At 36.9% G+C, this 17,914-nt stretch overlaps 1 protein-coding gene across 1 annotated transcript in view; it reads left to right on the plus strand.

Moving 5' to 3' along the window:
- Positions 1-17,914, plus strand: part of LOC309639189 (tigger transposable element-derived protein 1-like) — a 389,152-nt gene that overhangs the window by 193,441 nt on the left and 177,797 nt on the right. The gene's annotated exons all lie outside the window — the stretch shown is intronic.

Raw genomic sequence — 17,914 nt, forward strand, 5'->3', positions numbered from 1 at the left:
AGAAACTGCTAAAGGGCTAGTAGTTCCAACAACTTCTTTCCATCTGCTGAGCATTTTGATATGATAATTTATTCTACCTGCTTGGCTAAAATTTCTCTGGCTTAATAATTAGGAGTTGTTTAGTTCTGTGGTTAGTTACTAATTTTATTACTCAAGTTTCGGAGAAGCACAGACCCTTTAGCCTGAGTTAGAAGTCACATCCTTTTCAAGGGATTTGGATTTCTCTGAAGGTTACTTATGGATGGAGAGTTCCTTTTGTTTCATCCAACATCCTGACTACTACATGCTAAGCCACTTATGGGAAATACATATCATTCTATGTGATTGCCCTCTCAGTAGCTGAAGCGAAGGCAAAAAGGGAAATATTTGATATGGTATTCATGTGTCTTTTTTGGGTAATTATTATGATTTAATAGTAATTTTGACAGAAAGATTAATTTACTACTTTTTTTTTCTGGAATACTTTCTTTTTATAATAGACTAACTCCACACTGCTACAGATAACCTCTACCTGACCTGTAGCTTCTCCTTTTTACATTTCCAAGTGAATCACTCTTTTACTGTTTAGATTGGAAAATGGAGGAAACACAAAGATTTTTACTTTTAATTTGTTTCTTTTGCATCAGAAAATTAGTATTTGGTAGATACAGCAAATAAATAACAACAAAACAAAAACAATACATATATGTGAATATTAAACCTTAACAATCTAAAGTTACAGAAGATTAGAATATAAAACCAAAACAATAATTTTAACAGAAGTTTGCAATTGTTTATTCTATTTAATAATTATAAAATATAACAATGCAAGACAAATAAATTTATTTAGAATGCAGAATATACCACAGTGAAAATAGGGTCTTTTTCTTTTAGCACATAAAATATTCCCTTCCAAAAGTGCAAAAGAATTCTAACTTAGAAGAGTTGCATAGGGTAAATTGGAAGCTAAATAGTTTAAAATATTTCAGCTTATATAATCAGGAGGGAAAAGATCTACGGCTGAAGAATGATCAATACCATCCAATGGATTATCAAAATCCTGAGGCATTTGTTCTGATACTTTATATACATGCCAGCCTTTGTCAGTCAGCAAACTTTTGTCAATAAATAGATTGCAAGGAAAAACAGAAAGAGAGAGAGAATAACAAACCTTGGTTTACTTTATTCATTCTACTTTCTGGCTTTACTCAAACTTCACTTTCATTGTTTCATAAAGGAAAATCCTTCCTTATCTTTCGCCTACCCTCATCTGTTCCATCTTTACATGACACATGGCACTCCTATGACTTCTCTTAAAATCCTGCAATCCTGCTTTGAAGTTAAAGAGAGACAGACAAAGAAAGAGGGAGAGAGACTGATTTTCTGAGACATTATATGGGGACTCTATAGAGGAGTTTTAAGTATTTGATATAGGGATAAGTCATTTGAAGCAGTACATAAAGTATTGAAATAGGTGTTTTGTGTTTTGTTTTTATCCATCTATCTTCTTACCTTTGAAAAGTTTTTCTTTCTCTCTCCAAAACTAAAAGCTTAATTGCATTGGAGAAGCTTATGAGAAAAATAATAGGAGAAATAAGTTTTTCCTTGGAAATGGCCTCATGATTCCCATTTACTCTTAATAGCATAAAATAATTTAGCTCCTTAAGGGAACAAACCATGCACGCCTATGTTTTTAGGATGGGTGTGGGATTTTTTTATGCACCATTCAGAGAAACACATGTCACTTCTTTTAAGATGTAAGGTGTTTTATGGTGTGTGCCTGAGCTCTAATAATATCCAAAGAATTCAAGACAAGTAGAATGTCAAGACAATAGGTAACTAATTAATTACTTTAGGTATTTCTTAGATGTCTACTCTGTGCTATATTAATTTCTGTAACAGCTCTCTCTGAGATAGTTAGCAAAGTTCTAATTTTCAGAGTAGAAAGCTAAACTTTATCTAATTTCACTCTTTCTAGGAATCCATGCCGCTTTCCTAAATAAGGAAAACTTCAGCGTATGCAGAGGGATAGGGCAAAATATAGCCTGTGCCAGACCCAAACAGGGAAAAGGCCTCCTTCATATGGCATTTTGCCGTGAGGGCACTTAGATATTTGCCCTCTTTGAGGTGCTATGTCTCTAGTGTAAATGATGGCTAGCCTCCCTGAGGTCACATAGCATTACCTTGCAAGAGATACTTGCCGGAAATTTTATAAACGCATTAAAAGAAATTGCTGTTAGAAATTCAGTTCGCGCTATGGACCATATAATTTACTCTCCAACTAAACTAAACATAATATCAGAGCCAGATCTCAGAAGGCAATGGTAAGATGCCCCCGAAACATGGGAATAGGTTGTTAATATGTAGCTGAGGAGACAGCTGATCCAGTATCCATAAGTGTATCTATCATTCATGACTAAGATTAATTGGTAAAAGAGGTTGCTGGAGCTTAATCAATGATATTAATCCATTATAAAAAAAAAAAAGGATGAGTCAGTAGAAGGAGGTTGTGTGCCTAGAATTCAGGAGGAAATTATAGTGGTGATAGATGAGGCAAGGGGAAAAGAGAAAGTCTGAAAATTTGTATCCCAGTCTTTAATAATGGCCCAGGAAAGAGGGCATCGTGATAAACCCGAGTCCATGGTTCAGGCTATTTATCAGGTGGATGTCTTTTTGATAAATCAACTCTCACAGCATGGTCCTACACTAGCCACAGGGAGAGTGGCTAAATAAACCACTTGACTTCTTTCCATAGTTACCAAACAACCGCCTGAAAATAATATGAATTACTTCATATGCTTTCCTAGCTCTCAGTCTTATTCTGTCTGGGCAGCTATATTTCTTGTTGAAAAGAAATACAGTTACATTTGAGTTTTTACAGGCACACTGTCTTATCAACTCTGGATGCTTTAAAGAAAATAAAATTTCTGGGTGTAAGCTCAGGACTAGTATAACTATGATGGTCATTTCAAATAATGCCATTCTGAAAGGTGCAGTCTGACTTTATATGTCTGGTATATAAAGTATGATATATATATTTTCAGACCAACATTGTTCTTCCCCACCTATACCTTATGTGTCTTTGAAGCTCAGCCATCAGTCTACACCACATACCATCAGTCTATACCTCCCTCTATCCCTTCTCATCGTTGCCTCCTCCTGATCTTCCAGAAATTTGGTGTTCAGCTGATAGCCTTCCTTTCAACCATACATTCTGCTGCAGCCTGCCAAAGTGCTCTTTGGATAAGAACGAGGCAAAACTAATGATCCAGGCTCGGCTTAAGGTACAGAAGAACTTGGCTTAAAAGAAAAATGTAACCAAGCAGTACAAAAATTGTACGTCAGAGATATAGATGAGATGCTTTGGCTACCTGATGGAGAGCCAGGAGCCTGCCTTAGGTTTGCTGGTCTGGGGGCTGCAAGGCTGGAGCAAAGAAGACACCAGCACTCGCTCTACATCCATGGAAGACGTGGGGACTGTGTGTTCTAGTTCCCAATGTTTCAGCAGGACGGCCGTGGCGTGGCTTGCCACTGCATCCATCCAACAGCCACTTCATTTCTAAATTGTGAGAAATAAAAGAAGTACAGTCTGAGATTCCCCTACGGTTCCTGCTTTAGTCTTAGCCAGAGAGCATCCATTCAGGTGAGTGTAGGCTGAGCTCCTCTTACTGCAGTTGCAGCCTGAGTTGGGCAGAATGTAGCTCTATTGGTACCTCCAGGGTTGAACTGATATAACACCAATGTGTCCCAATTTTCCCTTTTCCAAAAGTTAATACAATACATAAGGACATTGATGTACCAACTAAACACCCTTAATATTGAGAATTAAATAGAAATTTACTCATCCAAAGCTGGAAAACGGCACATATTACCCACAATGAGATTGCCAATCATGCTGCCTGAAGAATGGGATCACATAAGTAGTAAAAACAAACAAACGAACCTTCTCTGATTCACCTTATTAAAATGCCAGTTTTGATGTCCATTCAACTATTTCATATCTGGCCATTTGCTGTGCAAATTTTCAGTCCATCTGCTGTTTGTGGTAAGCAGAATTCTAAAACAGCTCACAAGATTCCTAGCCCCTGATATACACACACCATGTCCCAGTTATTTTTGAAACACTAATTGAGGTAATGCTGAGAAAGGGATTTTGCAGATATAATTAGTTCCAAAATGAGCTGACAATCAGATAAAAAGATTATCTAGGTGGGCCTGACCTAATTTCATGAGCTCTTTAAATGTGACTCCAGAGGTCAGATAGAGAGAGAAGGAGAAGTCACAGGGATTTGAAATGCAATAAGAAATCAACATGGAAGAGATTCTCTGATGCTGTCTTTAGAGATTAAGGGGACCACACGTAGAAATGTGTGTATCCTTTAGGAACCAACAGTGGCCCCCAGTTGAGAGCCAGCAAGGAAATGGGGATCTCAGCCCACAGGGAACTGAATTCTGCCAATGGAAGTGGAACCTGAGCTCCAGATGAGAATGAAGCCAGGCCAACACCTTGATGTCAGCCTAGGGGACACTGAGCCCGAGAACCGGATGAGCCAGGCTCAGACTTCTGACCTACAGAACTGTCAGCTAATAAATGGGTATAGTACCAAGCTGGTAAATTTGTGGTAAGTTGTTACACAGCCATAGAATATGGTTGAACTATTTTTTGCCTACCAATTTATCATGCAGATTCTATAGTTTGCCTTTCAGTTTACTTTTTAAAGCTATTGCCAGGAATTGAGTTCAGAACTGAATTCTACACGTGGAAGACGGTGGTAGAGTGAGAATGTAAGGAGCATATCTGAGTCCACAGTATTTCCATATAAGACCTTATAGCTTTTATAATGATTCTTGAGGACTTCATTTTTAAAGGCAAGAGAAATCATGACCTAGTCTTTTCTGCAAAAATAAAATATAAACCAAGTTTTTAATTTATTAAATATGCAAAAGCTTTCTCTGAAAGCTTTGGTAAAATGATTAGTTCATCATATAACTAGTCCATTGGTTCTAAATATTTGGCCTATTTATAGTTAACAATTTTTTAAGCTGTGTATTTCCTTTTCTAAAATATATAATATATTAACTATAATTCTGTACTATATGTATATTTGGAGTTAAACTTAACCATATAAGAAGTGGTCAGTGGAATGTTAATTTAGCACATAATATTATTTATTGTTGAAACTATTCAATTCAGTGGGGAATATATATATATACTTTTTTTTTTGGCCATGCTGCGTAGCTTGCAGGATCTTAATTCCCCGACCAGGGATCGAACCTGGGCTCCCTTTGATGCAGGCATGGAGTCCTAACCACTGGACCACCAGGGAATTGTTTCTGGGGAATATTTTAGATACTAATGTAGATGAAGGCATATATAAGGAAAAACTGATATTACCAAGAATTAAGACAGTAATGAGCTAGTACTCCCAGGATATAACCATTGATGGCATGAATGTTCATGGATTTTAAAAAAATGAAAAAAATAAAGTCAAGAAAAATAAATGGTTTCTTCTACTAGTGTATGGAAAAAATAAATGTTAGTCACCAGTGTATTATGATAGTAAAAAATAGAAGGATAATGCATCAAGGACACAACACGTTATCCACTGATTAAACCCCTTTAGGGACAAATAAACACACAAAAATGACCAGAATAAACTCTGAGAGAGAAAAAAATGTGGATGAAAACATAGTAACTACCTGCAAACATTTGTACATTAAACTGGAAATGGAGCTGTTTATCACTCCATGCCAGCTACAACTGAAAGATTATAGGAATTTACAAAGGATCATTTTAATTTAATCTTATGTAAGTCCTCAGTAGATCAACTGTTCTCTTTGGGATTTGAGGAACTTAATGATATAGATTTGCTTAGGCTGAATACCTTTATAATCCTAGTCAAATTAAGTGGTTTTTAGAAGTCTTTACTGCTGTCATATCTTAAACATCTCTAAAAATGTTATTTCTCTAAACACATTCTTTCTATTAAAAAATATTTTTGAGGATCTTTTGTGTTTCTAATAACTCTTAGATATTTCTGGAACTAGGGCAATTTTTTTCAAGTCACCAAGGTGATAATCAGTGCAAAAACTTAGAAGTTTAGTAAATAATATCCTAAAAAAAAAAAAAAGATGTATTTCTTTGTACCAAGCGCTGCTATCACTATCATTATCAAAAGAGAATGCAGTATCTTACTCATAGTTCAATGCATACTGGACTGCCTGAAAAATAGATAAAGGAAAACATATTTATGTGCTAAGGATCATAAAGATAGCATTTGCAAGAAATTTTCACTTGTATTACAAGTGTGAAGAACTGTTAAGTTCATTACTGGAGTACCATACCAACTATAAGGGGTTATTGTGAATTATTAATTTTTTTACGTTGTTATGTGATTTTATTCTTGCTTAAGACTAGCATGATAAAGCGAAGTTGCAAACATATAACGGAAATCTATTATCACTAAAGGTAAATTATTTTTAAAAGACAGATGATTAATTCACCCAGCAGATATTTATTTGGGGCCAACTAATTGACAGGCCCCATTCAAATCACTGTAAAAACTACAACGTCAATCTTCCATGAACTTTCTAACAATGGCGGTTTCAGCGATAACCAAAAGCTTGACTGAAATTCCTGAAAGGTTATAACAAGTTTAAAGTTCAACTTTTGTTGACAAGCTGAGCTATGTATATTCTGAAGTTCAGTCTTATGTAGCACTACCTGCATCGCACTGGCAAGTTTCCTGTACATTACATGTCTCCCTTTTCCTACTTTCCCCCATTCCCACTGCTAAGGCATTTGTTCAGGCCACTCCCACCTCTTGCCTAGATTAGTGCAATGGTCCCCTCCAGCCTTGAGCATTTTGCACCCTCTATGAGCGTGCGCTTTCTGAGGTGTTATTCCCTTGCTTATTACCTCATTCTCCCCATTGCTTTTGGAATAAAGTTCAGTTTCCTTAAAACAACACACAAGACGCCTGCTAACATTTGCCACCTCATATTCCTCACTCCATTGAGCTGCTTTCTGTTCTGCAAACACACCATGCTCTTTCTCGGCCCTGGACATCCTCTGATACACTTTCTTGTGACAAAAAAGTTCCCCTTTCCTCATTCCCCCTCTTTGTTCCCAATCCTACTCTCCAAATATGAATTTAGTTACCACTTCTGGAACTTTCCTTGATGCTCCCTGACCACTCTCCCAAGGTTAGGTGACCCTCCAGTCTTCTTCTCTAGCATTTCTTACTAACACGGCTGCTTCCCTTTGCTCTCCCCCAGCAGACATTCAGTTCCTTGAGACCCTGGGATGTCACATCCCCTACACCAAACATGGTGCCAGGACCACAGTAGACACCCAATAAAGATGTTTAATGTGAGAAATAAATGACTGAATCAAATCATCAGGGTGGACTCTGCTTTCTTGTCTGCTAAATAATGTGATCGAACTGAGAATAGATTTATTCTTTGGGAGGTAAGTCTGTCTAGGTACAGAGGAATCCAGATAGGATGGCATACTAATGGGGTACATTGAGGAAAGTTTAATAAGCGGATGATTTACAAAGGTGTGGACAGCTTTTAAGAAAATCATCCAGGAAGACAGTAGAACCCCAGGGCTAGTGAAGAGGATTGAAGAGGTATGGAAGTATCACCTTTAGGCCTAGAAAGGAGAAGGGATGGAATGGTCCTAGGGTCCAGAGGGTAGAGGGTTTGGTTGTGACCTTTGGAAGAATATTTTAGTGGCCCCTTGACAAGCTGGGAGGGGGGGGATCTGAGGGTATAAGGCTCTTCTCCTCTCTTGCCTCTTCCTCTCTGACCTGCGCCAGCATCTCACTGGCAGAACCCAGCCGGAAGCCAGAGGATAAGGAGATCTGAAGATGTGGTCCATACATGCCTGCCCTCTGACACTGGGCAGGATGGGGAGGTGACATTTGGATGTGGAGGGGCAAACAGAAAATACACACCACAGTGATCTAATATTCCAAGAGTTGGCAAATAATAACAACGTTTAAACCGTGACTCGAGACAGTGAACTATTAGGTGGGCAAAATTCTGCCAGATGGGAATAATTAGTAAATTACTATAATTAGTAAATTTCAAATTAGTGATTAAATAAATAATAAAAATTATTTAATAATCTGACCTTATAATGTAAAGGTTAGAGTGACTTTGCTCTATATACTCCTTTTCCATGATGCATGTTTCTAACCTTTTCATTCCTGATCCAAACACCACATGGTAAGATAATTCCATCACTCTCTTGACGTCTTCCTTGAAACCATTGCTATGCCCTTGCATTATGGAAAAACGGGGGTCTCTAGGTATCGCAGACTTTATTTAAATTGGTACAAGAAACTAGAGATGTTGAAAAGGGCAGTTCAAAGGGGCAGACTATGGGATTCTGCAAGTTTATATTGCATGAAAGTTGTGAGGTTCAAAGTTGAGTGGGGCTTAGTGAGGTTCAATCTGCATAAATAAAATTTTTATTATCTTTTCTTTTAATTTTCAGATTTCTTACCCTCTGTTACGGGCTGAATTATATCCTCCCCAAAACCTATAGGTTGAGGTCCTACCCTCAGGACTTCAGAATGTGACTATATTTGCAGGTAGGGTCTTTAAAGAGGTAAATAAGTTAAAATGAGGTCATTAGGGTGAGCCTTAATCCAATACGACTGGTGGTTCTTTTAAGAGACTATTAGGACACAGGTACGGAGGGAAGACGATGGGAAGACATATGCAGAAGACGGCCACCTACAAGCCAAGGAGAGAGGCCTTAGGAGCAACCAACCTTGCCAAACCTTGATCTTGGACTCCTAGCCTCCAGAACTGTGAGACACTACATATCAGTTGTTTAAGCCAGCCAGCCTCTGGTACTTTGTTAAGGCAGCTCTAACAGCGCCCCCTCACCCCCCAGGCCACCATCACATCTCTTGCAATTTTAAGCTGACAAATTTCCTGCATAACTCTGAGATTCATTTTCTCCCATGAATTATGCCACCTCAGGGTTTTGGACAGCCCACAATTTTATAACATGATTAAAGCAACAGCAAAATGGTGAAAAAAGATCTCAAATACCAGGAACACAGCCAACGTTCTTCAGGCCATGAGCTAGGGCCTGCTGTTTCCTGTCATCAGAGGGTCTGTGGGATCCAGCTCGTGGGTGTGCAACTCCAGCTGGGTACTTTTCTTTAACAAATAGTAAAACCAAGCAAGTCTCAGAGTTGCTATTTTTCAAGATGTAAAAGCCCAAAGAGGTCCACAATTTCAGTGGGAATGCCAATGATAACGGTTGAAAGAGACCTGGAGAAATCTTCCCTTTTCAGATCACTTTAGCCAAATCAAAGATCCATTCTTAATCATATTCAAAACCTCACCAGAATTAATTGTAGGATTGATCCTAAATTTAACCATACACCTATATGGTGGTTTATGATTTTTGTTAAAGATGTAAGCTAGACACAAAAATAATTGACTTGCTATACTGTGTGTGTGTGTATGTGTGTGTGTCTCTGACATAAGGGGTTCTCATGTTATGGTTAATAGACTATTTCCACACACCTAAAGGTAGGCCCACATAGAGAACATTCTTCAAGGAGAAATTATTCTATGATTCTATTTTAAAAGATGTTTCAGTCCTTGAAACAATAATACAACCTCTGTGTTAATTCGAACTATTGTTTACTTACATCCACTATTAAGAAATACAAATCTGACTATTCTTAAAACCATTGGGCAGCTTCCCACCACACATAAAAGTGTGAAGGCCTTACCATGTCCACGAGCTCTCCATGAACTGAGCCCTTTGATTTTTAGCCTTAGCTTATGAGGATTCATCCTGCCATCCACAGCCCATTTGGCTTTCTTTCTCTTCCCTAAATACACCAAACTCTTTCCCATCTCAGAGCTTTTGCACATTCTGATCCTTCTGTCCAGAAAACTGTTCCCAAGGGTTTTGCCTTAATTTGCTCCCTCTCATCTTTGAGCACTCAGCTCACACATCACCTTCATTCTTGAACTTCTACCTCAGTTGCCCTTTTCCCCCTATTAACTATCATATAACCCTTGTTATTTCCTTCACAGAAACTTTCAGTCTTACACATCATGTTTATTTATTTTGTGTATTTACTTAGTATCCTCTTCTCACTAGAGTGTAACTGGCATAAAGGCAGAGATCTTATTTTTCTTGTTTACATGCCTATCCAAAGAGGCAGCTGGGGACACGGGAGTTGCTCAGTAAATATCTGATAAATACACAGACAAAAGCTATGGTTTCCAAATACACATGTGTGTAATATTATATGATCCTTGATGCTGTCAATCTCAGCCCATTTTCTTTAAAATATTTTTCAGTGTTGAAAATTTTGAAGACAGCTTAAATAATGCTAGATTACTTGGTCTTTTCTATAAATCTTATTTTAAGTTTAACTTGATTCTGTCAATAAATAAATCATGCTTGCCTATAGTATGCCAGGCACTATACTTGGCACTTAATATGACCATGTAGTTCTCCTTCCAATTCTCTTTCCATTTTTCAGAATTCTCGGAGATTATGAAGCTATCAGAGATTATGAATTATCAGAACAACTTATAAGAATCTTCCCAAAATTTGCTGACCCTCAACACTTTTGCCTATAAATTGGAGACAGTCAATACCAAGCCTCCACACCTCTAATTCTGTTGGTATTGTAGTTCTGTTTTCATTAACTTATGCTCCTAGTACCTCTTTATATTTATACAGTGGATAAAAGTCATCAATGATGATGCCACATCCTATTTAGTCCTCTATTTTATTTTCCTGCAGACAAGAAATATACAGCAGGAAAGAGATGGTTTGAGGAAAAGCATTTTTTCTCATGCAGGTACAATTTAACTTTTAAAACGAATGTTTAAAAGAGGCCAGTTTAATCTGCTGAAGAGACAGGCTACCTAAGGTAGGTAATGGTACCTATAAATATTTACTAGTTCTTTCCATCAACAGACATGTTTTCTAAATATTCAAGAAAAGTAGGAAGGAATAACAAACACTAGGCTTCTCCTTTCCTCCCTAATGATGCTTTTTTTCATTGCGTATAAGATCATTTCTTGGCTGCTCTCTGCTCATCCCACAGGCTCTAGCTATTCTGTGTTCACCATCTATGATAAGTCATTTCGATTAAAAGTAATACCATTTTATTGCATTTAATCCAAAGGGTGATTTAAAAATTTATTCATAGCAAGGGAGTACCTGTCAAACATTATTTTTACACATCAATTCCTGGTCTTTACCACATTTACAATAAAGTCGTCAAACTGAGCCATATTTGTTTCTATATCTTCCTGTAAAGTCTTTGCCCTCCTTCCTGCTTTTTTGTCACCTTGAAACACATTTCACTTTTCTCTCCCGTGAAAGACTCCGGTCAGCTTGAAAAACAGATATGGGCGAACGCCTACGCTGGGGAGGAAGATGCTGGCACATCTAACACAGAGGTAGAGACAGTGTTCCAAGGATAGTATACTGGTATTTTACTCCTTTGCTGTTAGTGGTGGTTGAAAAAAAAATAGGAGAGTTTTATAGTTTCTGGACATGTGTATCATGTATAAGTGATTTAGTACTTCCTGAAGTGCAGTCAAATATGTCTGAGAGATGCAGATTGAACATCTCTGTGCAGATTTGTTAAACAGTCCTTCCGATCAAAATGAAAAATAAACCATAAACATGTATCAGATATGATGTTAAAGCTTCTAAAAGGTGTCACTCGACACTGAAAAATTACATGGAATCAATAAGTATACTACAGACTTACTCTGTGCATGGAGAATTTTTCAAAATATTATTGGTGTTTTGAAATTAAGAATTAAAGTGCTCAGCAAAGTGGCCTGAACATAGAATGTGAGCCAAGAGGAGAGAGAAAAGATGATGCAGGTAAGAGATTCTGAGGTAAGAGTGATATCATATCGCTCGGGTATTTTTAATATTCTAACAATTAACTCATCAGTGCTTAAATCTATAATTCTCCATGAACTTAAATTTGACAACTTTTTGAGGGAGTTGCAAAAAGTCACATTCTTTCTTGGAAAGTTTATTCTTGGATGTTCCCATGTGTTAAGAAATATGTTGAAAGACAGATTTAAGCAAGAGACCATATCCAGAACTTGTTTACTTTTACCTTAGTACTAAGGTTCAAGTTACTTTCAAAATTATAAGCCAGAAATAGTGTCCTTTCTTCCACTAGAATAAGGCAGTCTTTCAAGTTTTAAATCCCACTGTCATTAGCTCTCACAAAGACAAAAGCAAGAAAATAAATATCTAGTCAATATTAACTTCTTTCTTCTCCTCTTTTCTAAGTACTATGAGAAAAAAATTTAATTCCTTTTTTAACACAAGCGAAAAAACGACTTTTAAATATACCAAATATCCAAATAGTGTTAACAATAATTATGTGCTGACATAAGGTGAGATGTAAATAACTAACTAAATCACATGAGTTTAATGATACTAAGCTGAACTGGTTCTGTTTTCAGCTATTTTGAGTATCAACCTCAGAAAATAATATTTGCAATACATATGCTACATTTTATGAGGTTACCAGATATAAGATTTCTTGAATTTTACACTAATTTTTCATTATATACATTAGTTTTCAAAAATTACTATTTATCTTCATTTTTACAAAAATCCTCTTGTTAACAGTATTCATTTTGAATGAACAGTCGACAAGAAGTCCTCAAAAAAAGCTAGGACAGTCACCACAGTCTGTGTCCCTCAGGGCTGAAATGATATTAGATTTGGTGAGGCGAACCGTATATCACAAAATACTCCCAGCACTGGACAAGGAAATATTTCATTGCATGGGAGGGGTGGATTTAGAATTACTCTCTGCCCTCAAATGCCATATTTTATCTTAGAATACATCATTGACATACTCTCTTGATTTCATCAAATCTCTTTTTTTTAAATATAATTTTTTCTTAATTAATTAATTAATTAATTAATTAATTTTTGGTGTTGGGTCTTCGTTTCTGTGCGAGGGCTTTCTCTAGTTGTGGCAAGTGGGAGCCACTCTTCATCGCGGTGCGTGGGCCTCTCACTATCACGGCCTCTCGTCGTGGAGCACAGGCTCCAGACGCGCAGGCTCAGGAGTTGTGGCTCACGGGCCCATTTGCTCCGTGGCATGTGGGATCTTCCCAGACCAGGGCTCAAACCCGTGTCCCCTGCATTGGCAGGCAGATTCTCAACCACTGCGCCACCAGGGAAGCCCCTCATCAAATCTCTTAAGAGCTTGCTTTCTTTCTGCAAATACAAACTCACACACACATCATTGAATAGATATCATTCAAAGCTATTTCAATTTTGCCTTTTTTTAAACTCTCAGCGAATCTTTCTTTGTTTTTTCCTATAGGCTTAGCATTTCTAAATTTAATGATATGTGATTTGAATTCATTAGTTATCACCTTATTAAAAGGGATCATATCTCATTAATTTTCGTATCCAAGGCACCAACACAGAGTACCCACATTGACTAGACAGCCATGCTCGGTGAATTAATTAGCAAAATATTTGTCGAAGAAGGCTCCATCACTAACCCACTTCTAGACACTGTTGAAACTTACAGTACAGAAGGCCCCTCATCAATTCAGGGCGCTGCAAATGATTTTTTATTTTGACTTAGGGTCTTGAAGTCATCTTCAGCATCACTTCATATCTTAACGGACCATATCAAAAACTGAACCAATTTCAGGAAATAAAAATGTATGTGTCCAAATATTGGTTTAGAGGAAAGTATTGCATTTTTCCAGTAAGTTGTTCACATAGAATTTTCCCTATTCCAACCACTTATCAAAAATCATCAAAGCTGTAAAATAGAATTTCTTTATACAGAGGCACATTTATAGTTCCACAGGTTGTAGGTTTCCAATTTAGGTTTTTCTCCATATAAACACTGTCTTATAAAATTTTTATAAAATTTCACTGCTTAAGACTTAAAAGTGACTATTTGGAAAGGTTTTGTTTTTGTTATTTTTTAAAGGAAATTCATACTCTCTTAGTTTAAAAAATTATAGACATAACTTCCCTAGTGACTTTGACTTTCCTAAAATAACTGCGAGCTGTGCTTATTCAACCAATCAATATATATTTATTGACTTGTTCTATTTACCAAGACTATTAGGTTCTGACTATTCTAATTTATTTGACCTTGAATCATTGCTTTACTTGGGCAGCAGATAAATAATAATAATGGTAACACATCTTGTTTCATTTTTGCTTATAATTATCTTTTAGTTTTTCTGTTTGACCAATACTGTCTTGTTCTCTATTTTAAAGTTTTTAATTCTTTAGGGATCGTAGTTCTTCCTCATTTACCATTAATCCTGTGTTTAGTCCCATCATGCATTTTTTCCTTTTTCTTTTTCAATATTCTTCTGGACACTTAATTTGTGCTTTAGTTATATAAATCTGGTCCTTGATAATTTTTCTTAATTTTTGAAGAAAATAATTTCTTCCCTAAAAAAGTGTTAAAGACAGAGCTTACAGAGCCAAATCTTTTTTATTTCCCCATCTCTCAATAATTTTGGGCAACCTCAAATCGCAAACTTTGCTTTACAGTGCTGGGTATAGCGGGAAGTAAATAAATCATTATGCTTCCAGACTCCTCCTAGTCTGTAAAGTTTTAATGCTTTGTCTTTGTCCTATTTATCCCTAATATTAAAATGATAAGATATTTTCTTCTGAAATTTCAGAGAGAAAGTGCTACTTTGTACAATACCACATCCTGCATCCTGTAGATCAACGTTGGATAACCAGTACCACATTCCTCTAGGGTGTTCTCATTTTTGTTTTGAATTTCTTCTACTGAAGAAAAGCCAACCCCAGGCTTTTATTTTCTGATTAGAGTTCACTTTGGATGTCACTGTGCAGATCCATTGATATGTGAAGCTGAATAATCATTGGAATAGCTTGATCAAAATAAGTGATCTTGATCAGACATCAGGGAAGTTTTGAAATTGGAAGGATCATCAGGGACCATCCATTCCCGTGACCTCATGCACTACAGGTGATAAAACTGAGCCCAGAGAGAAAAGACTTGCCCAACTTCATGGAAGCAAATCCAGTTCTCCAGTACTCTTTCCATTTCATCTCACTAGACTAAGCTTTTTAAAAACGGTTTTCAACCTCTTTTTCCTTAAGAATTATTTTTATTCCCCTCCCCCAACCCGAACAGTCTGGATAAAGTGGTTTCTATCATCTATTACAAGAGTCCTGCCATTCTCCCCTCTGGTTCAGTGGGGTAGCTTGTGTTCTCTTGATCGTGAATCAGCATAAATTATGTTCTTTGATTATTTTTCTTGTTTTACTCCTGTTCTGCCGAATAAGAGCAAGAAAATTTAAAGAGAAATTACAATAGCTTCTGGCCTATCCTCTGTTGACTCATGTAAAAATACTTCTTTCCAGGTAAATATATGTCTGCTTTCTCTCAACAAAACAGCTGGAGCTATAAATAAGATGATTTAGAGGTATTTGTAACCCCCATATGGCCTTGTACATTGTGCTTAATATATTTCAGCTGAATTATTATTTTGGCTATTTATTAAGCCAAGTCACCATTCGAAACTGCATGGCTAGAGAAAAGCACAAACTCAAAAATAGCAAGAACTATCCCATAATAGTGTTGTACTTGTACCTTAAAGTAGCTTTTTTTTGTGCATAGAGACACCAGAAAAATATCCTTCCCTACTCTTTTCCTACTCCTCTACCCCATCCTCCTTACACACAGCTTTCATAAACTATGAGCCCCTCACTTGGCTCATTCTTTGTATTACTAGTTACACTATTTTCAAAGTGAGGTTTGCATTTCTTATACTTAATCCAATGATATCTGCACTGTGTGTGTTTCACAAATAAACTTATGAATGATGAAGTCCTCTTTCTACAAAGGCACTCTTGTCAACAAACGTACCTTGGGATTTGATGCGGAAACTTCTTCTATGACTATAATTGTTACCAACCTACACATTAAAGGATCAGTGATCCGTAAGCTTCATACTTGCCCAGAAACAATCGATAGTTAAGCACTTTAAGAAATTCAAAGAACTAAACAAAATTAATAGACTGGAGAGTTTAGAAACATGCTGTGAACCAATGTTTTAGAAATAATGCACTATGTAAAAATTAAACTAGTTTAACTACAAAATTTAAGAAGGTGCTATTTTCACTTATCCATGTAACTCTCATACCATGCCATAACCATGTAATCAAATGCCATGAGAAGATACATCTTATACCGATGCTTTGCATGCTTTTTAAGGTGATTCTTTGATCCTTTATTCATCAGTGTTGAAAATTCACAAAATTCAATTTCCTTAGTCATTAAAATATTTTTAATGGGTTTGGACAGAGATTTAGGAATGGAAGGCAGTTCACAGTTCGAAGTGTTTGATTTGCTATAGTAGACAAATGAAATAGATTCTAAAGACTGGAAAATTCCACAATGGACGGCAATGTCTAGAAGCACATCAATCAGGCAAATTCCATGAGAACTGACCTGACCGTGCCCAGTTTCCCCCATGAGCTACAAAAACTTTAAGAATTTAGAAACAACAGAGTTATAATGATATTCTTGCTTGACTCCTTTATTTTACCAATGAGAAGGTAGAGGCCACAAAAGTTGTATGACTTGAAGTAGCCAAGAAGTAGAGTCCAGGTCTCCTGACCCCGGCTGGGATTTATTCACTGCTCAAGTGTAATAGATGGTTACAACCCCAAGAGCTCATAGAACATGGAATGTTCCTCCCATGGGAGGAAACCAAAAATGACTAAGTTAAATTGGTTAATTCATTCAATAAGCACTCATCAATTTCCAGTTAAATATAGCTCAGGGACACTACCTTGTTTCTTTAAAACTCCAACAGCAGAAAAAGAGGTTCATTCTAGTGGTGAATAAGGCCTTCAATGCAGTATCCGAGTTAAGCGTTAATAACAAACCAGCAGACATACAAATTAAGATAAAACTTGTAACAAAAATCAGGCTGTGTTTAAAAGAAACCAGAATCAGGCAAACAAGTCCTATAATAGTATTTCTCCACTGAACCAAAGTTTACTACCACCAGATGTGTTCTTCCTAACCCACTTGTAAGAATAAGACCTATTGAAAACGTAGAAGGTTGATAACATCTCCGTTTGAAAAAATATATACTCTAATATAGCAATGAGGTAGGTTTAGACACTTACTACTTTTTAAAAAATTAGTTTTTCTTTGTTAATGCATAGAAACTACCTGAATGCAAAGTAAGCAATCAAGGGTTATGCTAATTTTGTTTGCCCTAGTTTGGTCAAATTGTTGCTAGCATAATATTTGGAACTAATGTTTAGATTTCAACGAAGTTTCCTTTAACGATAAGAAAAAAAAAAAATCCGTCCTGACCTTGGTCTGCCAACTTCAGCTTGCTGGATTTTGAAATGCGTGGCCTGAGAGAGCTACAAGGTCTTGGATTATTGTACAGGGCTTTTTTAGGAAGTCTTTGCCTTACACAAACCTGCTACCAAACTCGCCTGTGGCGCATATATCCTTACTGGAATTTACTGACCTATTATTTCATATATAGATAGAGATATAGGTATAGATATAGATCTAGCTATATAATAATATATATAAATAATAGATAAATCTGTCTGTAAAGCAAAAGAAATTCTAAGACTTTGGAGTCAATGCTTGCTTGTCACAACCTACTAACCTATTGATTTGTCCTTCAGGTGTTTCTAGAACACTTGGGAAAGAATCTGAGACAGGGCAGAGGTGAAGAAGAGAAGGTGACTTAGGAGACAAACGCCGGAGATCACCACTCCTTGGACCAGGAGTGGGTGGCACCAGAGCCCTAGGCTGGGAGGGAGGGCCAGTGGCCAGCAGAGGTAAGGCCAGAGAGTGACAGGCAGAGAGCGACAAAGGCGGAGACGGGGAGGCCG

Source organism: Balaenoptera physalus (assembly GCF_965194825.1).
Source record: "Balaenoptera physalus genome assembly, chromosome: 12".
Lineage (NCBI taxonomy): Eukaryota > Metazoa > Chordata > Mammalia > Artiodactyla > Balaenopteridae > Balaenoptera > Balaenoptera physalus.